Here is a 19628-nt window from a genome sequence, read left to right on the forward strand (position 1 = left end):
TTTCCCTTTTTCTTCTATAACCCAGAAGTCAAGACATTCAGAACTATGCACGTAGTCTAGTTATGTTATGATTAGTGAGTCGGGAAAATACATTTTCACAGTTTCCTCTCATAAAGTAGAAAAATGTAAATTAAAATCTCACTAAAGCAGTTGGCTCAAACATGATAGAGTGAAAGAATGAGCATGACTTCATCTGCTAAACATGTAAAGTTTAGTAAAATTTTCTCTATGCATGTCTTTCTTGCTCTATTTCAAATTTTGAACTTCATCTTGTCAGTCATCTACCAACTAAATGATGAGCTCCTAGGAGACAGAATTATGCCTGAATAACACCTTCCCCATACAACCAGGAAGTCTTGCAAATAATTTTGAGAAAATGTAAAATATTTAATATAGTTCATCAATTTTAATGTATAATATATAACTATTAAATACTAAAGACCGGAGGCTTGTTGTACTAAAAATGTTTTTAAACTTATGCAAATATATTGATAACTATTTTTTCTTTATTAGTAAAGTTCTCCATATTTTTAGAGAATAGTGAATTTCAAAACAATAATAATTATTTATATATGATAAATTACCTTCTGACTTAGGCTTTGTGATATTGGTCTTATCATGTTCTGACTACATATTTACCACACGTCTCTCATGTTATCAATAAATAAATGCATCCAAGGACAGTAAATATTATTAATCATAAGCTGAGGGTAATTAGAGAAACTTAGTACCATACCTCGATAAGAGATATAAAAACAAAGATTATTAAAAATGAAGGTTATCTTGATCCTGGCTTGTATTATAGTGTACTGCAGAGACTCTGATGGATACGCTTCTGCTAAAACGTATCTGACTCATTTTTGTCATTTTCTGAGTCCTGTGGGGAAGCAGCTATTCATTAACTGATGTGTAACATGAAGGAAAGAGAAGCCACCTGATGACCCCCTAGACAGTTCCAGAAGGCAGGTAGCTGCTCCTCAGAAGTCAGGAGAAGGCCCCTCGCAGTCCCTCACAGAGCAAATGAGAAAGATCGTTCCTGAGTCAGTGGGACAGTGGGAACAGGTGGAGTCTGATAACTGGTCAGGAGGAGATGACGCCTGGACATAACTGACTTCCAAAGAAGTGGACCCATCCACCGGTGAACGCCAGTCTCTACAGATGCCGGAACCAGAAGGGCCAAGCTCTCTAGACCCCTCACAGGAAGGACCCACAGGGCTGAAGGAAGCTGCTCTGTACCCACATCTCCCAACAGAGGCTGATGCTCGACTGATCAAGTCGCTCTCGCAGATGCTGTCCATTGGCTTCTCTGATGAAGGTGGCTGGCTCACTAGCCTTCTACAGACTGAGAATTATGACATCGGAGCTGCTCGGGACGCAATCCAGTATTCAAAGCATCCTCCGCCATTGTGACAGTGCTTGTGCCCAAGCCCCGTGACCCATCCTGTTTGTCTAGTAGTTGCATCCAGTAGAGAAGCAGGGCCTCTTTAGGGCCAGTTTCTTGGCATTCTTCCAGAGCCTGCAGGTGGGAGTGTGTGAAGCCTTTTAGGGCGGTAGGAGAGCTCCAAGAGCGCACGTGCTGCCGCCTGAGAACAGAGCCAGGTACTTTTGGCTGAGCGTCCTCTGCCTTCTCTAAGTCTGATCTTTGCCAGGGAGCTGCAGAAGCGTAGGGCACTTGCTCTTGCGCCAGCATTGCACCGGCAGTCCAGAATTCCTGCCTGATGACCTTTGTGTTTTCTTTGTTAAAAATTATTTTCAACAAATAAAAACAACAGGTTATGAAAAAAGAATGATTATAATTCTTTTTTTGTGAAGATTCTGCTGACATTTTTACTTTAACCCATGTTTATAATAAAATCAGCCCAATAAATGTCTTATTTAAGACATAGAAATGGGATATATTGGCAATTAGAGTGAATACTTCTAATTGTTAAAGTTTTACAGAAATGCTGATTTATTGCGGATTATTTTTGAATGGTTGCTAAATTGGGGTAACTTTACCTGGAGTACCTCTGGAAACTTCTAAAATAATTTTATTCCATAAGACAAGAAAAAGAGCAGCAAGAAGGTGGCAGATGGCACATAAGCACTGGCTGCTGTGATCCCTGAGGATGAAGCTAGGTTGCTGGAGAGCAGCAATGTTGTCTTCTCTTCTTCTTCTTTTAAAGACGTTTACCAAAGAACATGTATGGCCTTGGGCTGGAGAGGCAGTGGGGGTCTACCGACCTCAGACTTTAGAGTGCTGGGGTGTTTTAGATGGTCTGGCTGCATTTCTTTAACTCCCACCCCCAGCCTACCCTTTAGCTACAAGTGACTTCATTCTTTCTTCATCTTTATTGCTCCCTTCTTCAGTTTACTTTTCCCTCTTTGACTTTTTAATCTACTGTTCTTAATACTAACCACCAGTTTTGTTTTTTTATTTTTAGTCCATCACTACCCATAGAAACGAATACCTTATTGCACACTATATATTCCTGTTTCTTTATTACTCCAAAATTATTAGAGTAGAGGAAATTGTTAACTGACTACCAACTGGATCTTCATAATGGGTGCCTCCATCAGTTGCTTTTTCAGTGTTCTGATTTTGGAGTACTGCTGGAAATGGCCAAATATCTTGAACTTAAGCTTATTGTGCTACACCCCACCTAAGTGGGGAATAATAATGCTTTAACCTCACCTGATTCAAATATTGCAAAGACTTCAACTGAAAAAAAAACCACCCTGGACTTGTGACCCTGGGTTCCATAAAAAAGCAGGTTGAGCAAGCTATGAGGATCAAGCCAGTAAGCAGCTCCCCTCCATTGTCTCTGCGTTAGTTCCTGCCTCCAGCTTCCAGTTACTTGAGTTACTGTTCTGACTTTCTCTAAAGATAAACAGTGAGATGGAAGTTTAAGCCAAATAAACCTTTTCCTCCTAAAGTTGCTTGGGTCATGGTGTTTAATCACACCAATTACACACAATTAAACACATGGTGTTTAATCACACCCTAATTAGGACAGCCATGTTCATGAAAATGATTATCTCATGTTTTCTATAATTTGTGGATCCTAGCTTTTGTGGAAGCATATACTTGTATATTTATACATATGTACATATATGACATGAAAAGAAAAACAAAAGCTTGGGAAAGAGAGGATATAAGTTGGAGGGTATGAGGAGAGGTAGAGAATAGTATGGCAGTGCATATGATCAAAGTACATGATATATTTGAAAGAAAATGTCATTATGAAACTCATCACTAGTGTGTATGTATGTGTGTATGTGTGTGTGTGTGTGTGTGTGTGTGTGTGTGTGTGTGTGTGTGTTTGGGAAGCATAAGGATATTTGGTTTCCGTAGGCCTTTTGCTAGTGAATAGTTGACAGAAAAATTTATAACTCTCTAAATGAAGTCTCTGGCCTAATGACCCTTGTACTGGAACATCTAATCAATGACAATGGCTTCAACAACCTTCTAGCGCATTGTCTGTCTTTCCTCAGCCCTCTCTGGAGAAACTGGCCACAGGAAAACTGGGACATTGTAACCACCGATGTGCTCTGTCCTAGGATATTTGCCAATGATTGCATTTTCTTCACCTCACCCTTTCCATTCCATTCCCACCCACTTTCCTTTGCTTCCCACGACCATGTACAGAGCAGAAACGTGTAGCTTTCTTCCTCTTGAGGCTGGAGGAACCAACACAATTCTACTAATCTCACATTTGCTTTGGGGTTAATCTGTAAGGCAAATTCTTCATCTTTCTCTTCTTGAAAATTACAAAATCAAGAAAATAAATTCTTTTATAAAAATATGAAGTTAGAAATAATCATTATATCCATGAATACTTATATTTTGTTGTATAATTTTAACATTTAAAATGTCAAAAGCACTTAATTTTTAATATCACTACACATTTTTGACTGTTTTACTGAAATGAGAGAAAGGATTAAGTTTGCCATCTTGGAGAATGTTCTTCCCATTCTGCATAACCTAAGATAACGTCTGCCTCTTTAATCACTCTTGCATTGGGGCAAAGGGGATATGTTGGAAGGACAGTCAAATTTTACGTGTTAGGGCTAAGCTGGTGCCAAAGGGAGTGCAAAAATTATGCTATTCACATTGTAAATAATGTTTCCTTAACGTCTTTGTCGTAGCTCTAATGGCACAGTAGCTGATTCTGCCTCCTTTGACCTCTGCCTCCCTCTTCCAGGGACTCCTTGCCTTAGGTCATCAAGCATTTTCCTGCCTATTAGTACAAAAGCTTCTTCCGAGGCAAGGCCAATGAGACCGTTCAGTTTTGGGATTCATGCTGGTCCTCCTAAGAGTTACAATAGCGTGGAATCCTAGCAAAGGACTCAGAGAAGAAAATCGTGGAACTCTAAAGTTAGCCAGCAACTTGTTCCTGAATGGTGACTAGATATTCATAAACAAATCTGTCCTAATTTAATGTGGAGTGCTATAAGACTTTACATCTTGCCCTAAAGTCTTTGTGAAAACGTTCAAGAATTTGCATGACTTTAAGCAACTTTGACAGGTGCCACTTATCTGAACACTGTCAATCTGCTCAAATTGTTGTGTGCTTAAAAGTAAACATTGGATGCTGAATGCCCACTGTCAGGATTTCCTAAAACGACATCTAGAACAAAATTTGCTCATTTCGTTTTTTGAAATACATTGTTTCTTACTGCTTTTTGCCACTAGATGGAAGAAGCAGGTTAACAAAATGATATTTTTGGTGCTTCAGTCAACCCTGCCCAGAAACAACCAGAAAATTGTGCTTAAAACAAGGGTATTATCAGAAGTCTTTTACTTATTTTTTATTGCAGTATTATTTTTTTATATGAATACTGGACCTAAGAACAACATTTTCACAGGTGTGCTTTCTTTTATGAGTTTTAAGAATTATAAATTTCAGTGGTAAGAAAAAACAACTGCTAGCTGGAAGACATATAAAACCATATTTAAAATGTTAGTAACATGTGTACCAGAAAGTAATTCTTAGTAATTGCTCAAGGAAGTATGCCCCCATATGAACATTAAACCACATTCATTCAATTATTCATTTATGTCATAGGTATGTACCAAGCAATTTGCATATTGCAGATTCAAAAGATAAACTGTAAAGCACACCATGGATGACTTAGGGATAGCTCCTTTTTATGATTTGCTTCATTCTAAAAGAGATTTGAGCAAAAGGAAGTACACATACGTTAACGTATAATTTAAAATTCTGAAATAGGTAAATACTAGAAATACATACAATGTTTGGATGTACATGCTGGGCGGTGATGGTGGTTTGAATTGTTATTTTTTATCTGAGAATAGACTGCACAGATAACTTGTTGAAGAAACCTGAATTAAAATGGACCCTCTAAATAAGAGGATCCAGGAATAGCATTCCAGTTTAGAGAGGCAGAAGGTGAAGGCACAGATATATAAGTAATGACAATTTAAAAATATTGAAAGATGAAAGGGCAATATTTTAAAAGCAATTTAAATATTTTCATAGAGAAGGCACTATTTTTTTAAATTGGTGATGCATACAGGAAATGTTATAAGCTAAACACCTTGCAGAAGAGAGGATACTGGGGACAGCAACACTTCCACTTGGAAATGGAAGCTCACTTAGGATGAATTAGCAAATTCTAGCACCCACCTGACGAATACCAGTATTCTGTCAAGGTGCAGGCCTTCTGTGCACGTGGGTCTGAAATTGACAGGCAGATTTCATAGGGAATTATTAAATTTACACTTGCAAAGGCAGCTTCTGGGGGCCTCTATCCTTAATTATTGCTTTCATGCATGTCTTATGCAAGACCTAAGTGGCAGCTGTCATTTAACTGCAAGGAACCAATATTTAACTATTAAGGCCACACCTCATACCACCTACCGCCTTAACTTATAGTCTATTCGTACGATCATTCTGTTCCAGCCACTGAAGGTGATGGACCTGAACCCTGGTGTTATGAGTGGCTATAAAATTATCCAGCTTTTAAATTCAACCACGGAATTTGATTTTATGGCAACCAGTGGAACTGTAGCTACAGGTTAACTAAAGATCGTGAAGTAATATTTCCTTTTTATAATTCTGAATTCACTGCCTTGTAACTTCAGAGATCACCTTGTTCTTCTGTGGGACAAGCTGTAGAGTATTATCATTTTGTATAACTCAGTGAAGATCTTGTAACTTTTTCTTTTCCTAGTTCAGGTTTATATTATCCTTCCCGTATTGCATATAAGTTGTTACTGTTTTAATTGCTACACACAGACATATAAGAGATTTTGAAACTATGTAATATTAAGCTTCTTTTCCTGCTGTGTACATACCTGTAAGTATGATGAAGCTAAAATTATTTTGCATCTTATTATGTAAAAAAATACTATGCATTTAATTCTATTTAAATTACATGTATATGTGATACTATGAAGGATTACTAGGCTACACCCAAATAATCACATACATAATTTCTTTTTAATATAATTTTATTATTTTGTATTCTTTTGAAGCAACTTTGTGTTCAAGGCCTGGGAGATAGCTTAGCAAGTAAACCATTGCTGCACAGGTCTGAGGATCTGATTTTTGGCATCTATAATCCATGGTGGTAGGAGAGCACCGACTCACACTAACTGTCCTCTGTCCTTCACGTGTGTACCTTGGAAGGCACTTGCACACCCCCATCCCCTCACCTACCTGCCCACCCACTCACTCACTCATTCGCTCGCTCACTCACACGTGCATAAAATTAAACATTTAAAAAGTGGCTTTGTTTTCATTAGTATGGATGCCTATTTTTACAAACTCAAAATAATAATTCTAGTGATTTCTAATGTATCTATAAATGGTATTAGCCATGTGTGGATCTCATTAGGTCGAGAAAGTAATTCTGTTGTGCTTCCCTTTCACGCTTTCTATGATTTTTTTATATTCTTACTTTAGTCTTTGAAAATCTCACATATATGCAATATATACTGGTCATATTAATCCTTCCACCTCTTCCTTCCCTTGCATATCTTCCTCCTTTCATTTGTGAAGAGTGTTTTGATTCTCTACAAGGGGAATAACACTAGCTAGGCTTTAAGCTTTTTCTACCTACAATTAAAACTTTTAAAATCATGATTCATACTAATATTATATGTTAAGTATAACTTTAAATGTGTTCATTAGAAGGATAAAGGTTGAATGTGAAAATTTATATAAGTTATGAATTTTTTAGGCTTCTGTATATATAGCCAAGGTAAGCTTGAGAAAAGGCTGAAAAAAATGTAAAACACTGTACTTGAAGAAGTGAAACAACAAGGAGTTTCAGTCCCATTGTCAAAACCGTAGGTTTACTTTGATTCTATTGACCCAGTGTAACTGTGCAGCTCTTTATAACTCTTACAGATGTGGGTAGTAAAACCTAGAAATAAGATTCCCCAATTCCGGTAGGGCTCCTCCGCAATTCTAATGTGCCATGGTTTCCCATTATTTTCACTTGAAAATCATAGGTGACTTTCTTATAGACATACTGGCTTTAAAAAGAAATGCATTTTAAAAGGTTGTACCTTTAGCAAAGTATATACCCTTTAAAAGAGTGTAAGGTGAGCATCCAAACTGCCTAGGCTCCCCTAAAGCCAGTACTTGCAGTAGAATCAAAAACCCATTGCCATTGATCTTGAGTTCTCAGTAGTCCTCATTGTCTGCTATGTTCAGCTAGTCCGGTTTTATCCCATGCTTTTTCAGACCCAGGCCAGCTGGCCTTGGTGAGTTCCCGATAGAACATCTCCATTGTCTCAGTGCTGTGGTTCTCCTGTAGATGTTAGAACATCTGTTCTGTTACTTGTGGAAGAACTCTGTTACTAGGAAGGGAACTAAGTTCTTCTCAGTAAACCCCCTTTAAAAAGCAAACAACTAGGCTTCTCAGTCAGCCCTCCATGTCAGCCACGTTCAGAGAGACCGGTTTGATTACATGCTCCATCAGTCCCAGTCCAGCTGGCCTTGGTGAGCTCCCAATAGATCACAATGGGTGGGCGCACCCCTCGCAGCCCTGACTTCCTTGCTCATGTTCTCTCTCCTTCTGCTCCTCATTTGGACCTTGCATCCCCAGATGAAGGTTCTATGGTGATATGCAAGGTATTCATCAGAGTGGCTATAGTATAGGGCCTGTTCAGGCGCCCTCTCCTCAGCTGCTCAAGGAACACTGGGTTTTGATTCTACTCCATGTACTGGCTTTGTGGGAGCCTAGTCTGTTGGAATCCTCACCTCCCTAGACCTGGATGGAGTGGGGAGGACATTGTACTTCCCACAGGGCAGGGAACCCTGACTATCTTTGGACTGGAGAGGGAGGGGGAGGCAAAGTAGGGGGAGGGGGAGAAAAATGGGAGGAGGGGAGGAGGTGAAAATTTGTAATAATAATAATAACACAAAAAGCAAACAAATAAATACCTCACAGAAATCACTTCCTCAGATCAGAGTCTGTGCTGTGTAGCACTGCATCACATGGGGATATTACTGAGGTTTAAGCAGTTGAGTGTTTCATAAACCGTTAAGCCTTTTTAGAAAGGGGCTGACATCATCATGACATAAACACTTTAACACCTACCTGCATGTCTAAGACTGTGTGATAGTCTTGTTTTGCTTTTGTACATAAGCTTTACATATAATAAGGATTTTAATAAGTTAGGACGCTCTCAAGAATGTTTGTACTTTGAATACTAGAATTTAGAAAAATACGTGTCTTGTTCACATGTATTTATTTTATTTTATACATTTTTGTTGACATTTGGTGTTTCTAAGCAATATGAAAAACAACTGGAATTTTCTACGTTTTAAATTAATGTTATTTTGATAGTTTGAATTTTTAAAGGTGTCACGGTTTTCTGAAGCATGTAAACTGCCTTAGGAATGCCTTTAATCAAGTTAAGATATTAAGAAGAACATAATCTATTTATAAAGAAAGGAAAACAATACAGACATAATACTTTAAAATTATACACAAAATATCCAAGACTCTTCTGAGGAAAGCTAGCTCAGTGATAGACACAAGTTGAGAATGTTTAGGAGCAAAAGAACAGTGTTCCTACTGAATGGATGACATTTCATTTTTGGATGCAAATTTTTGTTTTTTATGATGGAATCATTTTCTGACTGAGTGCTTAAGCATATATAATTCAATGCTTATAGTAATTTATTTTTGAATCTAAAGTTTGCTTCCCCCTCCATCAGAATCACTTTGCTTAACTTTCTTTACATAATGTGAAAGAATTTTTGAGACAACATGAGTGTATCTAACACTAGGAGATTCAAGGAGTATTATGTTACAGAAAGGGAATCAAAAGTTACATTGAATTGCCTTTTATTTTTTAAGATCCCTTTCTTTTACAACGTTGGATACAAACTACTTGAAATGAAGACTGTAGCTTTGGAAATAAAAGCTTACCAATGAACTTAGGGAAAATTAGGATAGAAAAATACATTTTAAATACAACTTCAAGTTTCTTGGGGTTCTGTTCTTTCTTATATGCCTCAAAATAGTTTTTCAACAACATTAACCTCACCAGCAAATTCCTTGCTCAATTTCTCCCAGTGTTGCTCATGGTCCCAGCATATATTGTAATTTCAGCCTCCTGATCAGCATCCCTTCTGTGAGCATCTCTCCTCCCAGCACTCCTCATTCCCCATTGCCTCTTAGGGTCCATTCACATCCCAGTTCTCTTGGCTTTCACATGGCTCTGGGATTTTGCTCATGCTATTTCTTCCTATTGTAATGCACTCATTTCTGGTTTCTTTCCTAGATGTCCTATGAAGTCTTTGCTGGCACTCACCACTCTCCCCATTCTAACTATATGTGCTGCATGCTGATAAATCTATTAAGGACTTCTGTGAAGGCGTTTTCACACTTTTTCCTGCATTGCTGTGTTTTCTGTTAGACTACAAGCCACTGGAAGGTAAGGAAGACAGTTCCAATATCTACTCTAGAAAAGTTTTTGGGTATACAGTGAAGTTTTCCTTTATTAATTGATTAGTACTTCCTAAGCACCTGGTGCCTTACAATAAGAACAACTTTCTCATGTACTTTTGAAGGCATACACAGAAGTCAATGACTTCCATGGAAAGCAAACAATGAAAGGCTATTGAGGATGGGGAGATGACTCAGTCAGTGAAGTTTTCTATGTGCAAGCATAATGACTTGCATTTGAATCCTCAGAACCAAGAGAGAAAAAAAGAAGTGGTAGTGTGTATTCTGTAACTTACTGCTGGGGACACAAGTGGATCACCAGAGCTTTCTGACCAGCTGGACTGGTCCATGACCTTGAGTTCAGTGAGAAACCCTGTAACATGAGGGTTAGGCTCTTTGGGGTTTCTGTCCCACCCAGTCCCCCGGCCCTTTAGTCCCAGAAAAAATCACACAGAGAGTCTACATTAGGTTATAAACTGATTGGCCCATTAGCTCAGGCTTCTTATTTACTCTTATAACTTATATAGCCCATTATTCTTATCTATGTTAGCCACATGGCTCAGTACCTTTTCCAGCGATGCAGGTCACATCCTGTTTCTTTGGAGATCTGGGCAGGACTGCGGAAAGAGCTTCCTTCTTCCCAGAATACTCCTGTTCTCTCTGATCCACCTCTACTTCCTGTCTGGTTTTCCTGCCTATACTTCCTGCCTGGTTATTGGCCAATCAGCGTTTATTAGAACATGATTGACAGAATGCAGACAATTCTCCCACACCAAAACCCATCACAAAAGATAATGTGGAAGGGGATAAAGAGATATTTCAGAGGATAATGAACTTGATGCGCAAACATGAGCACCCGCAAACATCAGGTTCAGTAGTTTATACCAGCAACAGAATAGGAGGATCTCCAGAGCTCACTGGTCAATCAGTCCATCCAAATGGTGGGCCCCTGGTTCATTAAGAGACCTTGTCTCAAAAATAAGGTGGAGATCGATAAAGGAAAATGCTTGATATCAATTTCTGGCCTTGATTGGGTTCATGTATACACCACACACACCGCACTCAAGATTGGGTGGAGAGAGAGTGACCGTTAAAGGAAGTGAACAGTGACCTCTGGTCTTCATGTGCCCACGCATCCAGTTGCACACATGCGCACCTATATGCTACACTTATAAAAATAAAAGGAACCAAAGAGATGCCTCTTTAGTAAAACACTTGCCAAGTAAGTGTGAAGGCATATGTTTGCATCTTTAGAACCAAGGTAAAGCTGTCGTGTGGGTCTGTAATCCCTGCACTCCTATGGTGAGATAGGAGGTGGAGATAGGGGATGACTGGAAACTCAGGGGACAAGTAGACTGGCAAATGTGAAGAGGTGAGCACCAATAATCTTCGACTCAAGCAAGGTTGAAGGTGAGAACCGGCACACATGGTACACATAATGCAATACACACATAGAAACATACACATAGCATACGCACATATAACACACAGAGAGGGGTAGTGGCTGGGACTTAAGGTTTACTAATGGATGAATCCCCAGCTCCCCCCAGAGCTCCAGAAACACTTTTGAATATATTCTGCAAAGATGATAGTAAGAACTATAGACACCATTCAATTCAACCTTTCTGAAAGTAGAGCCCTTTGTCTGCATCCTATGCCAAATTGACCACCTGGATTTAATGCTTACCACCTGTGGGCATTCAGTGGCGTTAGTATTTCTGGAAACTCACTGTGAAGCAATGGAGACAGACTATTTGTATCAATAATGAATAAGTTGCCTTGCCTTTCAATAACAAAGGTTTTAGTTTAATTACATGGTATTTAAAAACATTTTATAATAATATTGCATATAACATCATCACTTACTTCAGTATTAGACTTCCCTTTTTTGGTTGTGACCTTCTACTAATATTTATTTTCTTTAGTTTTTCTGAACTAAATGTCTTAATATGATGCTTGTTTTTAATGTGCAATTGTTGAATTTTTCTTTTTCTTTTGAGTTGTAAGATGGAATAATACCAAGAGGTTGAACTCTGCCCATGAGATTCCTTTCAGCGTACAGCAGAATTTGTTGGTTGCTTTGACTAACTTTCTAGGTACTTCTGAAACCACACAGATGACTGAGGTCCATGACAATGCTTTAGGGTGACCCACTTCCTGATTCAGACTCATCATGGGAATTAAGTGTCCTAGATCTCAAAATGGCAGTTAGCGTAGCTGTGATAGGCAAAGTTTTTCATATTTGTGATCCTAACTCAATTTCATTAAATAAATCACACACATACACACACACACATACACACACACAAACACACACACACACACACACACACACACACACACACAGAGAGAGAGAGAGAGAGAGATACCCTATGCTATATTCACTGTCTTTGAGTCAACAGTAAGCCAAGTTAAGAAGATAACAGCCTAATGCAATGAAGTCTGGAATTCAAATTTATAATTTTAGCTTAAGCACTTTAAAGTTTAAAGCAACCCATTTAATTATTTTTGGGATGCCTCCCATTTCTATAGAAAGACTACATGGATATTAGATCCTCTGGTCCTTACTTGTGCTCCCATTTCCTCAGGCATTTGTCAAACACACCACTGCTACCCAGAATTGTGCTCAGCCCAGGAGTGTGACTTGGATGTGGACCACATGGCTACGCTTTAAAGAAAGCAAGACTATCTAGAGGATCACGTTGGATAGCTAAAACATAATTTTACCACATTTAAAGAACACTTACTCCAGCCAGTGGATTTTAATCAATAAACCTGCCTGTTGAGAATGACACACTGGACCTTCCCCACCAATCATCTAAGGATGCTCTTGGCCTCCTCCAATTAGCCTCCTGATTTCTGTCTCTCTCTCTCTGTTGTTCCTTAAGGGATTCATTCATTTTGTCTTCTTCTAACAAGGCTTGTCACATAATTTCCCAAGATGAACAAGATAGCCAAATCAGTTGGTTAGGAGTAACGGAGGTATTTAACCTAGAATTTTAAGATTAAAACGTGAGTTATATGTTTCTTTGATGCCAAAATGAAATTAAGTATATTATAAATCAATAAAAGACATACAAAACTAAAAATCATCTGTAATATTGCCACCTACTAATGTGCTTCTAACAGTGTTAGAGCATATCTGGACCTGTGCGCGGAAAAGCGTGAGATTTTAGGATCTCTTGAGCACACCGTCTTATTGTTATAGAAAATAAGAAGAATCCATTCGTACTAGACTCTTTCACCCAAACTTCCCACGTCCATAGTTAGATAATGTGCTTTGTGCTGTGTAACTCTCCGTTGGAAGGAAGAGGGAAGCTAGCAAAAGAAACCACCGTGGTTGAGGCTGCGACCAGTAATCAGGACAGACTGCACCAGGCTCGATGGCACCACCCCTTCATATTTATCCCCCTTTTTACCTAATACCCAATGTTAGTTTATGAGTACAGCTGTCCCACCCTCCTCCTTTTTTCTTTTCTTCCCTCCTCTTTTCTTCATTTTCTATTCTTCCCCCCTTTCAGTTTTCATTTGCTAGCCTCTTCAGAGAGCACAGGAGAGCCTGATTTGCAGGGTCTTCATGTTTCCGTCTTCTGTGTCATGAGACTGCATTTGTTCTTTCCTTCTTTTCATTCTGTTTTTAACCAACACTGTTTTAATCTTCTTGAAATCTACTGTTTCCCTTGTGTCTATATTCTTTTTTTTCTTTTTCTTTGTCAACGCAATACTAAAAATTCGTCTTATTAAGCTTTTATCCTTTCAACATAAATGCACAGTAACTAACATCTTCATGAACAGCGTATTACCAGCGTTCCTTTACTTCATAAACTGAATGGAGTTTAAGAGAATTTTTCTTGTTATTTTAATATTATTGTATTTATTTTGGCCCTATTTTTTACAGTGATTTTTTTTTAGATAAAATTCTGTTTCCAAGGAAGAATTAGAAACAAAGCTTACAACACTGAGCACCAGTCTAGAAGAAAAAAAAAATAATACCTCTGTCTTAATACAACAGCCTTGTCTTTGTTAAACATTGAAAACTCATCCATTAAAAGAATAAGGATTTTAAATATCTAGTTGATAACACCAGTTTGTGCAATTTCCAATGTAAAATCCTAAGTAAAAGGATATAAAAGAAGGCAACATTACTCCTCTAAAAATTACTAATCTGCAGTAATTCCTCCAAAAACAAAAGCAAAAAAAAATGACAACTTGGAATAAACCTAAGAAGAACGTAAAAGACCTGTATAATGAAAACCTTAAACCAATGAAACAGAAAGTAGTATGGTATAGTGGTGGATGCCCTTAGTCCCAGAACTAGGGAGGCATATGTAGGAAGTTAAGGCCTACCAGACCAAGACATGAGACACCTGGAGTCTTCCTGGCACAGTCAGAGGTCCTGAGCATGCCTAACCAGTGAGGGGTGACCACACGTACAAACAGATATGGTGTTCCTATCCAGTGTCCTGGCTCCAAAGATGTCACATATGTTATCTCTAACTGTTTCACTTCAGTTGGGTGAGCTATTGGCCCTTCGCAAGGATCTAGTGGAGTGCCAGACTGAGCCTGTTAACTTTTTCTCTACCCAAGTAAGCTGTATAGGCAGTTTGTGTCCTGGCCTTTTCTCGAGTCAAAGACTCACTGACTCCTATTATCAGAACTATGCTGCTCATACAAGATGTCTTAAATCACACCAGTCACATATTAGATCTCACTCCAAATTACCCAGAATATTGACTCAAAGAAATGAGGTCACAGATACCATAATATTAGCAGCCAGTATGGATCTCCTAGAGCAAGCCAGGGCTCTTCACCAGTGTAACATGAATAATAAAAACCCAGAGATTGATATTGGGGTTCAACCTGACGGCCAGCAAAGCAGCCAGGCGGCTAGAGAGCTCTTACCTCTGTGAAATCTTCAGACTGAAAGAGAGCGAGTTCCTGTCTCATCCTGCCTTATATTCCTCTCTAGTGCTGGGATTAAAGGCTTGCACCACCACTGCCTGGTCTCTATGGCTAACTAGTGTGGCTGCTGGGATTAAAGGTGTGTGCCAACACTGCCTGGCCTGTATGACTCACTAGTGTGGCTGTTTCGCATTCTGGTCTTCAGGCAAACTTTATTAATTAAAATACAAATGAAATATCACTACACACCAGCAGTTTCATCTACCTCCACAGAACTTGCATAGACTTCTTCCAAATTTACCAATTCCCCAGTGTAAACATTTGTCTCAGGCATGTGCCCCTTGTGCCCCTCTTGCCCCCTTAGGATCCCTTCAGTGTGCTAGGGCTAATCCCTGTGGCTTGCTACCTACCGCCATCTGCCACATGGATATTACACACTATGCCTCCTTTGGCAATCTTAAATATGTTCATGAGATAATAGATACCTGTTCTTCCTTCTTTTATGTCCTTGCCCTTTCTAGGGAGAAAGCTGTCAATGCTATCAAGTTCTTTAACTTGGCCATGGTAATCATGGGGGTACTTTGGGCACTAAGAATGATAATGGGCCTGTGTATGCCTCTCAACTATTTAATAACTTTCTGGGGTCCATACCACTGGCATCCCCTGAAATCCACAGTGGCAAGCCATTGTGGAACGGACCAACAGATCTCTTAAGGAACTGTTGGCCAGGACTAACTCACCACAGGCTGGGAGAGATCCTTATCTGGTCTCATCAGAGATCCTTTTCCATATGAACTTTCTCGGTTTTGATGAACAAAGGGCTTATCCCAGCCTACAAGCGCTTGGCATCTCTGCCAAAGAACACACCCATGTCCCTGGTGAGATGGAGAGATCCTATCTCCCTCTAATGGCAGCCACCACCCCCTTGCTAACCCATGAGCAAGGGTATGCTTGCATTTTCCCTCAGACTGCCATGACACCAATATTGGTCATGGTAAGAGATGTGTGCTCGGCCATGGAGCCCCCTGCTTCCACCAAACAAATTGATTTATTAAGGGCAGAGGTTATGGCATTTGACCCTTCATTTTTTTTTAAAGTTTGGCATAATATAAAAAGGCTATTTCATCCCTTCTGGATATTCACATATGCATTAATTGGTAGGGTGGTATTGTTAATCCTTATTCTCTTTAAATGTCTCTTGTAGCAGATCTGACAGCAATGGGCAGCCACTAGGGTGACTCTTCGGTGTTAATGGCTCTTTGGCATCCTTCTTGCAGTCCTCTGCAGGTTATGCATGTTTGGTTATCTGAAATACAAATGGCTACTGCCTAGTCTTCCACCCTGACAACTCTCCCGGAATGAATGGTTTTCAAGGACTAGTAGTCAATGATGGGTAAGAGCTTGTTTGGTAGACAACTCTAAGACAGGTATCATCCTGTTGCTGAGCTCTCCTCAGGCGGGGTCAAAAGGCCTGAGCAAAGAACTTTGTTCTGCTGAGTGCCCATGTAATAAAAAAGGGTGGAATGTTGGAAGTTAAGTCCTACCAGGCCGAGAGATGAGCCAACCTGGGCGTGGGGTGGGGGTGGGGGTCTGCCTGATGCTGTCAGAGGTTCTGATTATGCCTAGCCAATGAAGGGTGACCACACGGTTCTGCCTGAGAACCAAGCAATAGGCTCTGTCAGAGGTCCTGATTGTAACTAGCCAATGAGGGGGTGACCATGCACTGTCACCTAGGCTCGGAATGCCTAGGTGCTGGGAGGGTGTATAAGGTTCTCCCCATTGCTAAATAAGAGAGTCTGCTGCTTCCCTTTCACCTGCCTCCCAGAGTCTATGTCACTGATGCTGCACTTTCTCACCTCCTCCCCCGAGGAAGCCTTGAGGACCCAACTACAGGCATAGACAGGCAGATCCCTGAGTTCAAGGTAACTGGTAAAGAAAATACTGGAAGAAACAAGTTTTGGGGCTGGGGAGGGGAGTCAGTAATGAACGGGACTGCTGCTCTTCCAGAGGACCCGAGTTCTATTCTCAGTAGCTTGTCAGGCAGCTCATAACCTGTACTTACAGTTATGGGAGATCTGGGGATATCTGATTTCCTATTCACACACACACACACACACACACACACACACACACACACACACACACACCCCCCTAAAAGCAACTGGATGTAACCATCTTAAGCAGATTGAGCCAGGCTCAGAAAGACAGATGTTTTGCTCTCATATGTCTTACTAATTTTATATAGATACATAAACCCATATAAGCATGTATCTCATAAAAGTAGAAACAAAGCTGCCTACAGGAACAAAGGAGACTAATGGAAGAGGAGAGAAGTAGGGGGACTTGGGAATGCAGGGAATGCAAGGAAATTGTGTATTTTCATAAAATGACTTTATGTAAATACTACTATGTATGGTGACTATACAAGCAGTGAAAGTTAAAACAATAAAAGAAAATAGTGTTTTTATTTAAAATATCCTAATTCATTAATTTCTTTAAAATCTTTATTATTATAAAGATTTTAAAAGCCTCTTCAGGCATTATTTTAGACCACAGGTATACAATAATGGGATAAAATGGCAGAAGTTCTTTCCTTATTGGGCTTCTATTTAATGGGTTTATTGTGCAGGGGTTATGGTTGTATTGTAAACAATCTTTTTCCTTTCTCTTTTGAAGTAGGGTCTTGAACTTTTTAGTCTCCAAGTACTGGGATCTGGGATCCCAGACTCAATGTGTCACTAATGCAGTTTAGAATATGTATAGCCTGTTCTATGCAACTGGCTTGTAACTGTTGCTCATGCAGCAAGGTATCTTTCGCAAGTTGCATGCATTATCTTACTGCATCTTCAACTGAGAAGAAGCGCTATTATTCTGCTTATTTTATAGCTGAGGAAACTGGGCATAGTATATTACAGACAGATCAGATTATTTCTCATGGTGAAGCCCACATTCTTAACTACAGTGCTGTGTTCTTCCCATGCCCAGAGCACTGTGACATAAGAGAAAAAGCTCGATAGATGGTTACTGAATAAAAGTATTTCTATTCACATTGCAATGATAGCTTTGTGTTAGGTAGTAGAACGCCACAAAGATGGGTGAGCTATAGTTCTTTACTTTATCTGATTTAATTAAGCTTACTAATAAACTGGAGACAGCCATTAACTAACTTGCTTGCAAAGTGGCAGGATCCTGGGTATAAATATGAGCCTGGCAAAAGCCAACAGACAGCCTGTTATAAATTAGGACAGTAAAATTACTCCATGAGTACAACAAGAATCCATCAAGAAGTCTAAAACTGCTGTTATAAATGATGAATGAAAAGTGTTTTCAATTCTAATTAAATTAATCTTGAAGTCATGAGACATAATTTTAATTTTTGTATTCTGAATATCAATCTTAATCTCTAAATTCTTAAACATTTTGTTTTAGTTTTTTTAAAGGATGAGGCCATCTGAGATATTTTTATTTTATAAAACCTATAGCATTTTCTGCCTCAACTTGGTATACCAGACTTTTTTGACTCCCCAAGTGAGCTCTTACCTCCTCTGAGGAGTGCACAGGGGTAGGGTGGGCTGGGATGGGGAAAGATGGGAGAGCGGGAGAAGGGGAGGGAGGGCGAATGGGAGTTAGTATATAAAATTAAAAAAAATTAAATAAAGTTAAAAAACATAACATATTCTAGATATTCCCACTTCATAGTAATCTATCCCTTGAATATGAATTGTTCTGATGCCTGATGAGTTTCTGCCCACATTCTGCATTTTCCAGCAAAGAGATGGACAGGAGAATCTGTGGAAATGCGGGCAGGGCCAGTATTGCATCTATGGATAAAAAGATGGTCAGGCCTTTGATTTTCTTCTCTCACAGAGACAGAAGGAGCATTTCATCAGTATATGAAAATTACTGTTAACACCTCTAAATATCTAATAGTTTCATAACATTAACTACTCACAACAAACCGCTGCATATATATTGCTGGACAAATTTGCTTTGTCTTTGAAAGGTTGTTCTGGAAGACGATTTAGTTTTCATACTGGAAGGATGAAGTTTGTGCATTGGTATTCATTTTCAATCATTAGGAAAGTGAAGTACAATAGAATAAATAGAATTTCTGAAAGCTGTATATTTTAATTAAACCTTGGCTTTAGTTTCTTTAAGTATATAGATATCTCAGTCTAGATTTTATGCCTTCAAAGCCCAGATTACAGTGTTATATTATATGACTTCTACCTGGGAATCAGTTTCTAGTCAACTCAAATTGAAAGGGCAAGACAGATCAAAGAATCAATTTCATGCAACCAGAGTTGAACAAACAATGAGTTTATTAGCATTGATTGCATTAGCATATAGCTGGATTCCTTTCAGAAGTATTGGGTATTAGGGACTCATTCAGTTGCCTCACTTAAAGATCCACATCAGCCTAAATTATGACTAACCAAAGCTGCATCACTGGAGTTCCCTGCACAACTGGAAGGCAGCTAGCTATACCACTGAAGGTCTCCTCAACACAGGGCACTGCGTAATGCCTATAGAACTGTGAGGAGAGGGTGAGGATTCATAGGTATTGTGAGTTTCCTGAGTCTCATTGATTTCAGTAATATGATGACTAATATGTGAACCTACTGAGCCTCTTCCCTTTCTCTGGGTGAAAATGTTTCAGTTTGGAGAAAATATTCATACAACATAGAGCCTTCATTCATCTTGGCCAGTTATCATCTGTGTACCATGACTCTAAATCCCCTAACTTGCCATTCATACATGGGTCTCAGTGGCTTCAGAATATTAAAAAAAAAAATCCAAGGAAAGAAATAAGC

The 19628-nt window shown here is 39.2% G+C and overlaps 1 protein-coding gene across 2 annotated transcripts in view; it reads left to right on the forward strand.

The window, feature by feature from the left end:
• The window catches only part of C16H4orf33 (chromosome 16 C4orf33 homolog), a 62124-nt gene that overhangs the window by 36871 nt on the left and 5625 nt on the right, over positions 1 to 19628 (forward strand). For both annotated transcript variants that reach the window (XR_012908060.1, XR_012908061.1), the window contains one exon: positions 9749 to 9901. The gene's annotated coding sequence lies outside the window, so the exon portion shown is untranslated. The remainder of the gene's footprint in view (positions 1 to 9748; positions 9902 to 19628) is intronic.

This window comes from Microtus pennsylvanicus, chromosome 16 (genome assembly GCF_037038515.1).
Source record: "Microtus pennsylvanicus isolate mMicPen1 chromosome 16, mMicPen1.hap1, whole genome shotgun sequence".
Taxonomy (NCBI): Eukaryota; Metazoa; Chordata; class Mammalia; order Rodentia; family Cricetidae; genus Microtus; species Microtus pennsylvanicus.